This window comes from Coenobita brevimanus, chromosome 83 (assembly GCF_032717465.1).
Source record: "Coenobita brevimanus isolate Jiangsu-jjx chromosome 83, ASM3271746v2, whole genome shotgun sequence".
NCBI classification, from domain to species: Eukaryota; Metazoa; Arthropoda; class Malacostraca; order Decapoda; family Coenobitidae; genus Coenobita; species Coenobita brevimanus.
Genome location: NC_137036.1, coordinates 4,814,061 through 4,829,392, shown reverse-complemented (window position 1 = coordinate 4,829,392; position 15,332 = coordinate 4,814,061).

Sequence of the window (15,332 nt, the reverse complement as noted above, 5' to 3'; positions counted from 1 at the left end):
CATCCAATGTATCAAACGGTTTCCTGGGTTATAAGATACAATTTAGGTTGGTTTCCACCCACCTACATGCAAACAGGGATATCTATGCGGTACAGCTGCAGTTCTCGGCTTAAAGCCTAGTTAAAATTTTTCCTAAATCGTCTCTTCCCTCCAACCCTTAATCTGACAAAATCTGCCACATCCAGTACATAATGACACCTTTTTACACAGCCTATACTCCATACAAACACTTCCTACAAGCATGTGTTACTTGCTCCAAAAAACACTACCGGTATGTGCACAGTGCCTCCAGAAAGTCTTTAGGTTATAGCCTTTACGCCAGTGATCAATTGTTCACAATAAGTGCTGTCACTTTTATCCTTAAATACTTCTGAATGTACAATTATTTCATTCATTATATAAAGTTTTTCTTTTTATGCCCTACCTGTCAACAGAAGCAGCAGGCACTGCTACCCATAAATATAAAACTTTGAGGGTATTATAAGAAGGTCATCCAGATTTAGAATGTAAAGGTTAAGAGCAAGGATACTGTACTTTTAAAAGGCACTGTACATACTCTTATGCCCACATTGCTACCAAGACAAAGTCACAACAAAAGCTGACAAAGGATCAAAATAATACCTATAAAATGAAACTGTAATTTATGATGTAGCTACTCAACATGGATTTTTTGTTTTTTGTTTTTTTCATCATGTTTGTTCGATACAGGTCTTCTCTTACATCCCGACATATTTTCCCTTTTTTTTAAGGTCTCTCCATTTTGGGGTATTTCAAAGCGTAGATCTGGTAGAACAGTAGGCCTTATGTATAAATATGGTGTGGTAACTATCCTCAAACATATGATTAATTCTATCATACCTGTGTTTTGCTTTTGCAGGAAAGACAAGGATAGGAGGCCGTAAGGTATTCTCATGCACCTTGTTACTCCTACAAAAACAAATCTTGGTTATGAGGAAAATTTGTCACTGGTTATAACTGATTTCAGAAGGAGGGACAAGGAATAGAAATTACAGAAGCTTCTCGTCTCTCTTCTTGCAGAAACAAATCTAAGTTAGTGTATGACAGGGAATCGACTGCAGAAAAAACTCTGAGACTTCCACCCATGGACACTTCCAACAAAAATAAAGATCCATATGAAAAACTCAAAACTCTTGAAATATACCACAAGCAATTACTTTCATCATCAATTTCCAGGATTAAACAGAAACTGATATATAATTAGCAACAAATAATAAGGTACTGTCCTCCCAATATTAGGGGTCCAATGAATTTGCAAGTTTTATAATTGCAACAGTATGGTACTCTTAATAAATGACCATAAGGAAGAATTCAAGGTGACACAGTGAATGATGGTTATGCCCGTATATCTATGTTAGTTACAACCAAAGAAAGTCCAGATTAGGATTGAAGGATGTGGCTTTCTTGGTTTCGGTTAGGTTAGGTTAGGTTGGGTTTCATTACATCTGGTTTATGTAGCTATCTATGGCCAGAAGCCCTAATCCCATATGGGGTGGCCATAAACAAATGCTTATAGGCCTAAATGACCTTTGAACAGTATCAAGGTGAGAATCTAATGGTTTACATGAAAATATGATTCTCTTTCTAAATGGATTTATATAAAAATATTAGTATAGCTTCTTATACTCTGAAGCCTTTTTAATTTTCAAAAGTATATCCACTTTCTAGGCTACCAAGAATGTTGGGGAAAGCAAAGCTATCTACTGCAACTGAAAACAGTGATATGTGACATAATTATGAAGCTCTACATAATTGAAATCATGTCCAATCTCACCAAAAAAGAAATACTGTTTGAAATAGAGCAAATGCAATTCCAGTAGTCAATTTTTTACCAAGTAAGAAACATTGAATGCCACTATCACAGTTAGATACAGTTCAGTGAGAACCTATTTCATCCCTATACAATGACTGATAACTAATATACTGCACTGTATTATCACAAGACAAATGCACCAGAGTCTCCTACCTAAATGAAAACTCCCAAAGTCCCAAAATCAACATTATTTTGAGGGATGGAATGCAGATATATGAGGGAGGGGGTGTGAGTTGTAGGAAGGGCAGCCAAATGGCAGAGGACAAAGTGGAGGTGATTTGTGGTCATTCCGTAAGGGTGTCTGGAAACAGAGACATATACATACACATCCTCTAAACAGCCTGGTAGGGTTGACAACTCCTTTTAAATCTGGCAAACTTTTACACCAAACATTTTAACACACCAATGAAATACCTTTGACAGCCCAAAGGGCTGTAGTGCAGTACTAGCACTACTACTAAAAGTCCAAGCGTAGAGGGAGAAATGGACTCTTTATTAATGAAAGAATTTTTGCAAGGTTTACTTAATGCAGAAGTCGATGGCATATAAAGCACTAGAGATAATCATACAGTTGTCACCTGATATACATTAACCTGAGTAAAAGAGTGAACCGGTGGGCATACTCTACGCATGAGGATGGTTTAGGATAGTGCATTCTCAGCAGTGCCTACATAGCATACAATTAAACATACCTTTCAGTTCTCCTCTTCATCACATTAGACCTTCATGGCCTGTTGTTGAGGTGTGAATGACAACGATAGTGCCAAAACTGCTTACACTGCAAGCTCAGCGTTCACACCCAAACATTCGGAGGCTACTGTCTTGGATAAACAACTCAGGGCTTCAACGAGCAAATTTCCCTTTACCTTAAAAATCTTCCTGAAATACCCTAAAAGTCTGAATTTTACCCTAAAAATTTTACTTGGTGATATATATATATATATATATATATATATATATATATATATATATATATTTAACCCATTGGATCCCCCGGGCGCTGGGCGAGGCATGGCGCTGGCTGCGTCCTAAGCGTACCGCCCTCCACCTATCGGCTCATAGTTGCGAAGCTCATATGTCCCTACCTGGGGATTCCCTACTTTATAAAGACTTGAAAAATCCCAGTTCTGTCCAATATTCCGGACACCGGGCTCCAATGGGTTAAAGAGACTGATAGGTTTGCCAGTCATTAACCCATTGGATCCCAGGGGTGCTGGGCGAGGTATGGCACTGGCTGCATCCTAAGCGTACCGCCCTCCGCCTATTTGCTCATAGTCGCGAAGCTCATAGGTCCCTACCTGGGGGTTCCCTACTTTATAAAGACTTGAAAAATCCCAGTTCTGTCCAATATTCCGGACACCGGGCTCCAATGGGATATATATATATATATATATATATATATATATATATATATATATATATATACACACACACATACACACCGAGGAGGCACCAAGGAGAGCGGACGCGGGCCGACAGCGCTCCATACTGAGCCAGCACGGCCAGTGGCATTACCTAAATTAGTATCTTTATATGAGTCAAGCTCTATACCAGGTTAGACTAAATGGTTTTCTATTATAAAAAAAAAAATAAGAAGTTTGAAATAAGAGAAAAGCAAGTCAAGACCTCTAAAGGTAACCTTCCAGAGTGTAAACACCGTGGAGATACTAAAAATTGCAAAGAATCTTATGGAAAAAGAGGAGTTCAAAAATGTATGGATAAAAAGATGTCTAACACAAGAGGAACTGGAATTACTGAAAGAGAAGAGGGAAGAAGCAAAAACAAAAAATGAGGGAAGATCAGAAGAGGAGAAGAATACATCTTTTTTACAAAGTAATAGGATTGAGGTACGAAAGTGGTACATAAACAGGAGGGAATAAAAAGGAGGAAGGTAGTAGAACCATGTCATGACAAGTATATAAACAAGATAATTAAGTTGATGTACTCAAATGTGGATGGAATGGTAACTAAATTATTAGAGATGAATGATTATGTCAGAGAAAATGAACCACATATAATATGCCTAACTGAAACAAAATGAACACCAAGGATATCAAATGACATACTAAACTTAGAGGAATATAATATATGGAGAAGAGATAGGAACTTAAAAAAAGGAGGAGGAATTATAATATTAACTAAGAAAAATCTAAAAGTCAAAGAAATAGAACTAGATATACCCTCACAAGTAGAACTGATTGCAGTAGAGATCAACACATCTGAAGAGAAAGTAACTGTAGCCAATTTGTACATGCCACCCAGATCAAACACATGGGAAAGAGACGAATATGAGGACCTGGCAGAGAGTACAATTCAGAGTTTAAGAGCGTTACTACATAAAATGGAAGAGAAATCGGAAAGAATTATACTAACTGGAGATTTTAATACAAATATAAATTGGAATACTCTAGATATAATAAGCCAAGAAAGCTGTTGGGACCAAAAGCTCCTGGATCTCGTGCAAGAGTTTTTCCTAACACAACATGTGAGGGAAACCACCAGAAAAAGAGGACTCGATGTACCTTCAGTGCTAGATCTCATATTTACTAAGCAAGAAAATGATATTGACAGTTTAATATATCACCCTCCACTCGGCAAAAGCGACCATGCAGTACTAACTTGCAACTTCAGGATAGCATATGACATAGTTAACAGCAATGAAAGTTACAAAAAGAGCCTAAACTATAAAAAGGGAAATTATCATGACCTAAAGAAGTATTTCTTAGAAACTGATTGGGAAAATGAGCTTAGAGGACCAGATTTAAATGCTGTATATAAAAAATTCTGTGAATTTTATGAAATAGGAGTCAAGAGATTTGTTGTGGAATAGATACAGAAGACACAATAGTGAAAGGGCATATAATAATTACAAACAGGGAAGAAACGATTATACAAGAATAAGCAGGGAAGCCCAAAAACAGTTTGAGGAGGATATAAATAAAAGTATTGATCAAAAGGGAGCTATTTTACAGCTACATCAGAAGCAAAACCAAAGTAAAAGATATAATACAATCCATTACGGACGAGGGAATCACCTATACACAAGATAAAGATATTTGTGAAGCACTAAATAAGAATTTCCAATCAGTTTTTACAGAAGAAAAAAATGTTGAGAGGGACTATGTGGAACACGCATGCCCACACATACTACAAGATATACAAATATTAGAAAAAGTAATACAGGAGGAGCTAAGTAAATCAGACAGAGGAAAAGCAAATGGTCCTAATGAAATTTCATGTTGAGAATGTGCAAAGGAGTTAAGTAAACCATTGTTTTTAATTTTCAAGAAATCCTTGAGTCAAGGTAAACTACCTGATATTTGGAAGAATGCTAATATTGTCCCCTTATTCAAGAAAGGGAATAGACAAAATCCACTCAACTACCGACCAGTATCACTGACCAGTGTTGTAACCAAGGTATTAGAAAAGCTTATAAGAAAAGCTTGGGTAAATCATCTAAAAGAGCACAATATGATAACAAAAAGAGAGTTTAGTTTCAGAAAAGGAAAATCATGTGTTACTAATCTGTTGAGCTACTAAGACAGAATAACAGACACAATACAGGAAAGAGAAGGGTGGGTGGACAGTATCTATTTAGATTTCAAGAAAGCATTTGACACAGTACCAAACCAAATACTTTTATGGAAACTGTACCATCAAGGAGGAATTCGAGGCAAACTGTTTTGTTGGATGCAAGATTTTCTCATAAAAAGATAAATGAGAACAGTACTAAGGGGAAATTACTCATCATGAAAAGAAGTGACTAGTGGGGTACCACAGGGCTCAGTGCTGGCACCAATCATGTTTTTAGTGTATATAAATGATATAGACAGTAACACTGGAAGTGAAAGCTATCTAAACATGTTTGCAGATGATGCAAAAATACAAAGAATTACTAACAAAGACTCTTGTAAAGAGATACAAGAAGTATTAAATAACTTCATGAATGGAGTAATACACGGCAAATGGAATTCAATGTGGACAAGTGTCATGTAATCAAGTTTGGTAAAAGTGGAAAAAGACCTGATTAGGATTATAAGTTAGGAAATAAAACCCTACACACATCAGAAAGAGAGAAAGACCTAGGTGTGATTATCAATAACAGACTATCTCCGGCTGACCACATCAGTGAGAAGGTACGGAACATGTATACACTGCTTGCATATATGAGAAATGCATTCACATACATATATGAAGACATACTAAGAAGGATAATAACATCATTCATCAGACCAACCCTGGAGTATGCATCAGTAGTCTGGAGTCCTCATCTCAAAAAACACATAGACAAGATTGAAAAAGTTCAAAGGGCCGCTACAAGATGGGTACCAAGCTTAAGGGATCTAAGCTACGAAGAAAGACTAAATAAACTGAATATACCAACATTACAGGAGAGAAGGAAAAGAGGTGACACGATAATTCTATATAAATGCATATCAGGGAAGGTGAAACTAGACATAAATGATTACTTAACCTATGGGGAAGCATCAGCAAGAGGACACTGCAAAAAACTGCATAAGAAGAGAGGTGATAAAGACGTAAGGAAATTCAGTTTCCCAAACAGAGCAATTAATCAGTGGAATGCACTACCGAATGAAATAATGTGTGCCAAAACAATTCACAAATTTAAGGATATGTACGATAAATATGGTTTAAGACACGGGACAGTACGAGCTTGACTCATTCCTGTAAAGATACAATTAGGTAAGAACACCTACTTGTAGATATCAGCACCTTTATGCTTCAATAATAATAATTATAATAATAACAGCCCATCCATTCACCCATCATCCAAGCCTATGTTGCCCCAAGAGGAGTACAAGAGTCCGGGGCTAGGGAAGTTGGCCCCGACATTTAAGATGAGAGTGACCAGCCTCACTCATCCCTGAGTGGCATTATGTGAGCAATGAACCCCAACCACCCCTTGGATATAAACCTGCACCGGCTCAATCCGACTGCAATGCCTTAGTTACCAACTAAACCATCAGGCTCCATAATTTGGCTATATGGTTACCACCCAGCGTAGTAAATGGTTACCTAGTGTACTAGAAACCATTTGGCTTGTTGCTCAGTGTAGAGTCACAAATAAACAGAAGGAAGCGGAAAGAATGAAAGAAAGACAGAAGAGAGCGTAAAGTCACCCGTAGGCGGAAGGAAGAGGAAAGAAGAGGATGGAAGGGAGGAAAGGGCTGACACCCGAGAGCTGCACTACATTGATTGGACGGTGAGCACCCCGGGCCCCACCTACCACCACCAATAATAATAATAATGAAAAGAAAAATAATATCACATTTATTCCCTATTTATCACAGAGTACAGTGAACACACATGAACTTAAAATACCATTATTTGTTTCTGGAGTTAAATAAATTCACTTGGACACCAGTGTTGCCACACTTTTAGATGGAAATTATCGTACCAGCCCCTCAAAATTATCGATTTTATGTTGGAATTATCGTACATCATTATTAATTCAATCGTGTTTACGAATCTTGATATATTTTAAAACTGTCGCCAGTTCCTTGGTTATTTACAGAAAACTTAACCATTACAATTATTTTCATCAGGACCGTCATTTTGTATGGTACTGACGCATACTTAGGTGTATAATTATCACTTTTATTTTCTATTAGAATCAGAGCATACCCTGACAATCTCTTAATGATAATTTTACGACAGTATAATAATTTCCATTATTACAATAATACTATTACAAGAAGAAAAAAATCCTTAGAGTCTCTCGAGAAAATCACCCTGACTAGCAGCAGAATGCAGTCCACAGAACTTAATTCATAGAAATGTGCTTACTCTTGCAGGTAATAACTCAGACCATAAAAAAATATTTTCAGTTATGACCATCACATTAGCCCTTAAGATCCTCTTCTGTCAAACTGTGGAACAACTGTGCATGATTTGCTATGCGTACCACAAAACTTACTGCCATGCTAGCTTTCAACCCAAAATTATCGTACAAACCGTACGATAATAAAAAATGGTATCGTACATCGTACGAGGCAATATTATCGTAAGTATACGATAATTATCGTACGTGTGGCAACACTGTTGGACAGTCCTAACAGGAGGAAATCTACTGATTACAGTAAACGCCTACATGTAGATATGAGCGCTTTTATAATAAGCCACTATTTATCACAGAGTATAGTGACAACAAATGTAAACACCTGTAACAGTACCACCTTTGAATCACATGAACTTAAAATACCATTATTTCTTTCTGCAGTTAATTAATTTCACTTGGATAGGCTTAACAGGAGGAAATCTACTGAGTATTTATCGCAAGTATATCAGACTCCTGAGGCTACAACAAAATCAGAATAACTAATTGGGGACACTTACAACTTGGTCATATATTCTTCACATCCATTTGTGTTAATATATGAAAGGTGATTGCCATATGACAGCAGAAGTACCACTTATTCATAAGTAAAAGTAAGCTAGTTTAGTATAATAATTTCAACCAACAAAACGTACAGTAGTGTAGTACAATATTAAAAAGCTTTAGTTCTATCAGTAATATTAGCATAGTAAAGGACAATAACAAATGAAATTCTTTTGCATAAGCACCACTTTATCCACCCATCCATCCATCATCCAATCCTCCATTGCCCCACGAGGAGAGTAGGAGCCCGGGGCTAGGCAAGTTGGTCCCGACATTTAAGATGAGAATGACCAGCCTCACTCATCCCTGAGTGTCATTACATGAGCAATAAACCCCAACCACTCCTTGGATATAACCTACACAGGCTCAATCCGATTTGAGCGTCTTAATTACCCACTAAACCACCAGGTGCCATAATTTGGTAATATAGTTACCACTCAGCGTAGTTAATGGTTTCCTGGTGTACAGGAAACCATTTGGCTTGTCACTCAGTGTCGAATCACTCATAGGCAGAAGGTAGAGGAAAGAATGAAGGAGAGAAAGACAGAAGAAGGAGTGTAAAGTCAACCGTAGGCAGAAGGAAGAGGAAAGAAGGAAAGACAGAAGAGGAAGGAAGGAAGTGAGGAAAGGGCAGACACCCAAAGCAGGACTATATGGAGTGAGTGGACAGTGAGAGACCCCACCGACCACAACACTACTGTATCAACTGGGGTAAACTGACCTTAATTCCTCCAATTAGCTATTAGGCTCACAGTACATGGGTCCCCATTACATTATGCAATCTAATCACAACCAGAAGTGCGGCCTACTTCAGAACAAGTTGCATTGCTCTTAACAAATTTAAGTGCTGCAATTATCTTATCATCAATATGAAAATTGTCTGATGTAAAGTTAGTATTCTTAAGGTAATAAACCATGTGCAGTAATCCACACAAGGTCTCATTTTTCAAACTAGAACGTTGGCAAGTTTTGGTAAGATTTAGTTTACTAAAAGAAAAATTCCAACAGAAGCATTAGAAAAAGGAAGTGATAAAAGAGTGGATATTACTACTCGGAGGTTTGGATAACAATGAAGGATAGCTGCATTTTTCTTGTTACAAACTATATTCCAGTATTCTACACACTGGAGCCGACTGGACAACTCCTCCATCAGGAGGGATTACACTGAACAAACTTGATAATGACTGTGGCTGCAGGTTTGCAGCATTCCATGGATCTAGGCACTTTACTAGGTACATGGATGGGCTCTTCTAGAGAAAACCCGCTCTGGATCTGTCTGACAGCTTCAATTAAAAACTGCCTACAGGTGCTATAAAACTTATCTACCTCCTCAGGCTTACAGGTGGTCTTAAGTTCATTCATTGTTTCCATCGCTGCCACACGAGGTAGATATTTTCAAGGGAAACCATACTGGTAGAAAACAAATAATGATCTGGTCTTAGAGCAGCTAAATCACAATGCTTGACATAAGGTATACTCATAAAATCTGAACAAATATTCCTCACAAGTTTGACAACCTCTTGTTTAAGACAATGAAAGGTTGGTGTTTCTGACCGAAATTCTCACACACTCACCACTTGCAAAGAGTTTTTGGTTCTATTGTCATTTCAACCCAAATAACAATTACGAAATTTTGATCCGTTTTTTCAGTATTTCAGACAATTCTAAGACACTTTTCTTGTATGGAATTTTCGTCGCAAATTGTTATTTTTGTACACTTGAAGGCTGCGTTAGGTTAGGTTAGTTTATTTTCAAGAGTAAAATAATAATTTGTGGCGAAAATGCCATAGTACAAAATTGTCTTAAAATTGTCTAAAATATTAAAAAAAACGAATCAAAGTCGCGTAATTGTGCCTGGGAGGATGATAATTTTACCGAGTTTTTTTCTCCACTGCGACATATAACTAGCCTACATTTTATTCAATCTCACATTTGTGTGTAGTACATCTTCCGTCACACACTGCACAGTAAATACTTTTTCATTTTGTAGTATTACGTCTATCTATACCCGACGCCCTAATCCCGCAAAGGGTGGCCGCAGACAAAACGCCTCCAAGTCACTCTGTCACCCACCAATTGGACTACCCACCCCCCAACTCAACCCCCCTCCCTCATATACCTCTCAACTCCATCCCTCCACCTCATCCTCGGTCTACCCCTCCCTCTCCCTCCCTCCACCTCACCTACATACACCCTCTTAGTCAGTCTTTCATTCTCCATTCTCTCCACATGTCCCACCTCAGTGTATTTCTCCTACTCTTCTCAACCACATCCACATCCACCCCACAACGTTCCTTCACTTCTTCATTCGTCAACCTGTCCCTCCACGTCACTCCACATGCTCCTCTCAAGTAACTCATTTCCACTGCTCTCACTCTTGACTTGTTCCCCTCTTGCAAGGTCCACGCCTCGCTTCCATACGTCAGGGTAGGGATCACAATTACGTGCACAAATTAATATATAAGACAGCTCCACTCGTATTCTGACTGGCGAAACATTGCACATGTTGATACCCTGGTAGATCACTAGGTCTACAATATATAACGAATTTCAACTGCAGCAGTGAGTTGTCATCCATCTGTACTATGCCAAGAGTGTCTACAGATATTAATAAAAGTGCAACAACATTTATGTCGAGAAAATGTAACAAGTATAGAAGAAAGGAGGAAAAAAATATATTACGTTACCTCTTACTCCCCACACATGAGCTAAGCTGCTCCGCGTCAAAACAAACCGTCCTCAACCACAGAAAATGGGTATGATCAGACCCATTTTCTTTTACTTAGTTCATGGTAGACATCAGTAAGCCTACTTTTTCGAACCATATATTATAATTAGGTATTAACTTTAGTCATGTTGATAAAAAGACTATCAAATACCCTAAAAATTAACAAATACACCCTAAACCTTGCTCGATTCCCCTAGATTTTACAAAATTTAAGCTTACCCTAAACTGCACTCTAAAGAGGGCCCAATTCCCCTAAAATGGGGTATTTTACCCTAAATTGGAAGCCTTGAAACAACTCCACACTAACACACAGTGTTGCCAACCAGTGACAACCAAAATTCCCCACAGCTCCAGGCTAAAATTCCACAGAATTCCCCATTCAGTAATAATATATTATAATCTCTAATTATTAGGCTATTGTACAGGTTCAGTCCAATAGACAGAATATTGCAAACATATTAAGAGAAAACGGTTATTCACAACAGATTGATTAAATAACAGGTTTTTCTAATTGTGTATCCTATTATTTTGAGGGAAACAAATACAATGGCTATAGAAGTAATCTTTTTGAGTTATGACGAACATTAAACATACAGTATCAACAGAATACTCTTGGGTATTGTTACTAAAATACCCGCCGCCGCCGGACCGACCACCCCACCACCGAGCCACCGCCGAACCACCACCCCAGGAGGACACCACGGCAGGACAGATTATCGAGATGTTGACACAGAACAAGAAGGATGCCGGGGTCCCCCTGTCCTGAGTCCCTCTTCCCCGCAACTGGTCCAACACAAGATACGCAGGAAGAAGACACGACCCTGTGAGCGGGGCAGCCTTCACCAGGTTCGGGGTGGGACTGATCCAGAGTCAGTCCCAAGCAACACCGCGGTACGGCCACTGTACGTGCTGGGGAAGGAGCGGCCACTGTACACCCTTCAGTTGTCTCCCCCCTGTGACTCCGCCATAATGGCTACTGTACGTGTGGGGGAAGGAGCGGCCACTGTACGCCCTTCGGTCACAGCCACCTCTGGGGATGGCCTCGGAGCGTTAGTTATTGAACGCGCTTTGATTGGCAAAGGCAGGAGTAGTGGAGCCGCGATCAAGGCCACTGTACGTGTCGGGGAGGAAGCGGCCACTGTACGCCCCTCATCCACTACCTCTTCCTCCTATGGGAGTAACACCGCGGTTACGGCCACTGTACGTGCCGGGGAAGGAGCGGCCACTGTACGCCCTTCAGTTACTTCCCGAAGGGCAGGCAGGCCCGCGGTAACGGCTACTGTACGTGCTGGGGAGGGAGTGGCCACTGTACTCCCCTCACCTGCCTCTTCCTCCTTCGAGAGCAGCACCACCACCACGGCCACTGTACATGTGGGGGAAGGAGTGGTCACTGTACTCCCTTCATTCGTGACGCCTACAGTCCTCCCAAAGAAGGAGGTCCCTTGCGCGACCGACCCTTTACCTCTCGGCTGCATGGGACACCCTTTGTTGTCTCCCTCCAGGAGTAGTTCCCCTGATGTGCTGCTGGATTGGTGGCGTGGGCCGATCCCGGTCCTACCACCTACCCCTGGTTGGTCCCAGTACCTGACGGATGCCCGACGGAGAAGGCACCGCAGTTCACCCCTCACAGCGCCCCACCCTGCAGGCGGCTGCAGCCCCCGGACCCCCAGGCCTGACCAGCAGGCCCCAGAACCGGGCAACTCGGGCTCTCCCTCTCCCAGAGTCAGAGGCGACAGGCCCACCTCCCACAGCTGTTCGGCCCAAGCCCCGAGGGCCACCTCCCAGGTCGAGGCCCCCAGACCGGAGGGCCTCCCTGCACCCCACCGACGAGGCTCCAACATGAGGGCCTCCTAACAGGTCAAGGCCCCCAAACGGGAGGGCCTCCCTGTACACCCCTGACGAAGAAGGCCCGGGCGGCGACGCCCCTACGGGCAGTGCGTTGCCCCCTACAGGAAGGCTTCCCCAATAAGGCTCCTCCCATGCCCGGGGCCTCCTCAGTTAAACCCAGGAACTAAGGGTATACAGTGCTCTCGACGCCTCTTGTGCCACGAACCGCCAAGACGGGAGTGTATAGTGACAGTGACAAAGTGAGGGCCAGAACAATATAAGTGACACACTGAGAAACGATACCCAGGCAGAGTGGCAAATACTAATAAGTACAAATAGAGTAATCTATAGAAACAGTGGGTCAAGACCATTGGTGTGCGGGAAAACCAAAGACCTGTGAAGAGTGTTACCGCAACTAAGTGACTTTCCCGAGTGTCGCAGCTCACACCCTGAACAATTATAATAATATTCACTCCCCTGACCCTTGGCCCCTTTCCACCCCTAGTGCATCGGACTTAGTATATAAAATATCATTTCTGCCTAGAAACAGAATACGGATATCGTGTATTCATTACTTATTATCTGTGACAAGGTGAGGAGCGCTACATCCTGAATGCAACTGTGTACATTTATATTGAAAGCTAACTCTGTGTCCCTGTCCAAAACCATATCCAGTGTCTCTCTGTTTTATATTGTAACAGTGTATGAATTAAGAAAATAGATGTGTTAAGGTATACTGCCTAGTTTTTTATGCCCTGTTCCTTGGTGGGTGCTTTACTTCCAGTCTTGAAAGAGGACCCCGCTCAGTCGCAGGCGTTTTTAGGACGAGAGGTCAGACTAAAAACACCCCGCATAACACTGGTGGCAAGCGGTGGTTCTGGATCCGATTAAAGCACTGAGGAACACAATAAGGGAAACTTGCACAATGGCAGCCAAACCTCACATCCAATTGCCAAGGTTCAACCCTGAACAATATGACATTGACGTCTACTTGGATATGGTAAAACCTCTCTTAGATATTGGGTTTGACACTGACAGAGAGAAATAGCAGTCACACTATCCAACCTGGGCAAAATAATCGCTACCGTTGCCTCAAAACTCGTCCCTGAATTAACATGGGACCAATTCTCACACATTGTGAAGCAATCTGTCACGCCTTCACTGGGCAAAGTTGTCACCCTTTCACAACTCGATGCCTTCACCTACGACGGCAGCCTAGACAACACTTTCGTCCAGGCACGGCGCCTCGTCACCGCTGCGTACCCGGACTCAGGTGCAAAACCTTGGGAACAACTTATATTCCACAAACTCCTCAGAATCCTCCCCGGTTTCATCAAAGAACATTTTATAATACATGAACCGACGGGAGACCTGGATACAAAAATCAATTTAATGAGGCACCTTCTAACCGTCTACTCCACCCCTCAACGCATCGGCAAAATCATTCAATTCCCCACGGATCTCATCGCAGTAAACCCGTGGGAATTTTCTCCTTGCTGCAACGGATGTCCCATTCACGACATCTGTGAGCAGCTAAAAGCTGCCCGGCGCAGCACAAAGACACAAGGGCGACTAGAACCCTCCCCACCATACGCCGATTGCCCTGAGCCTAAGGGAAGGAAAATGCCAAGGAAAAGGCACAGAAGGCGCCCCCCCATTGTCCCCACATCCCACAATAATGACGGGGGCCACCTCACATCTCCCCCAGTCTACAACATGGGGAAACATCATGTTTCCTTTTCCTCTCCTCTCATTATCTCTTCTGTTTTGCCTTCCCCTATTCCTAACCTTCCCACTTCACACACCACTTTATCCAGTACTATCACCTCCCCCCTTCCTATTCCCCCCAACACAAAGCCTGCCCTCTCCTTCACAGGCCTCCTAGAACCCTTACCTCTTCTTCCCTAACCTACTTCCCAAAACCACCTCCTCCTGTCTACTGCCTTCCACCAACCACCCCGCACCACCCACCACCATCACTTCCCCACACTCACCTTCCCGCCAACACGGCCAACTCATTTGCCTTCCCTATCAAACCCTCCTCCTCCACACTCGCCCCCGCCTCTCTTTCCGCGCTCACCTCCCCCCACCCCACCCCTCAACCTCACCATACTCACGAACCCCCTCCCCCACTTCACCTTCACCTGGCCCTCCACCACCTTCCTTCGATTCTGATCCTTCACCAACTTCACCTCCGTCTACATCTCCTATGGCTACCCCACCTCCTCCAACCCACCACTCCCAATCACCGCCCACTACGCCCACCACCAACACCGCACCACACCACCCAGCACCAGCTCCCACTTTCACCGTCGCACCACCACAACCAACCACCCACCCCCCTCACACCCTTCCATGCACCACCCCTCTCACCGCATCACCCTCCAACCCACCACGTGCACCCACTCCACCTCTTGCACGCACCACCCACACGCCCACTCCTACCCCCCCTTACCCACTGACCATTCTCACTACACACGACGCACCACACCACCGCCCACGACAACCCCCAACCACAGTAATACACCAACACCACTACGTGGCCA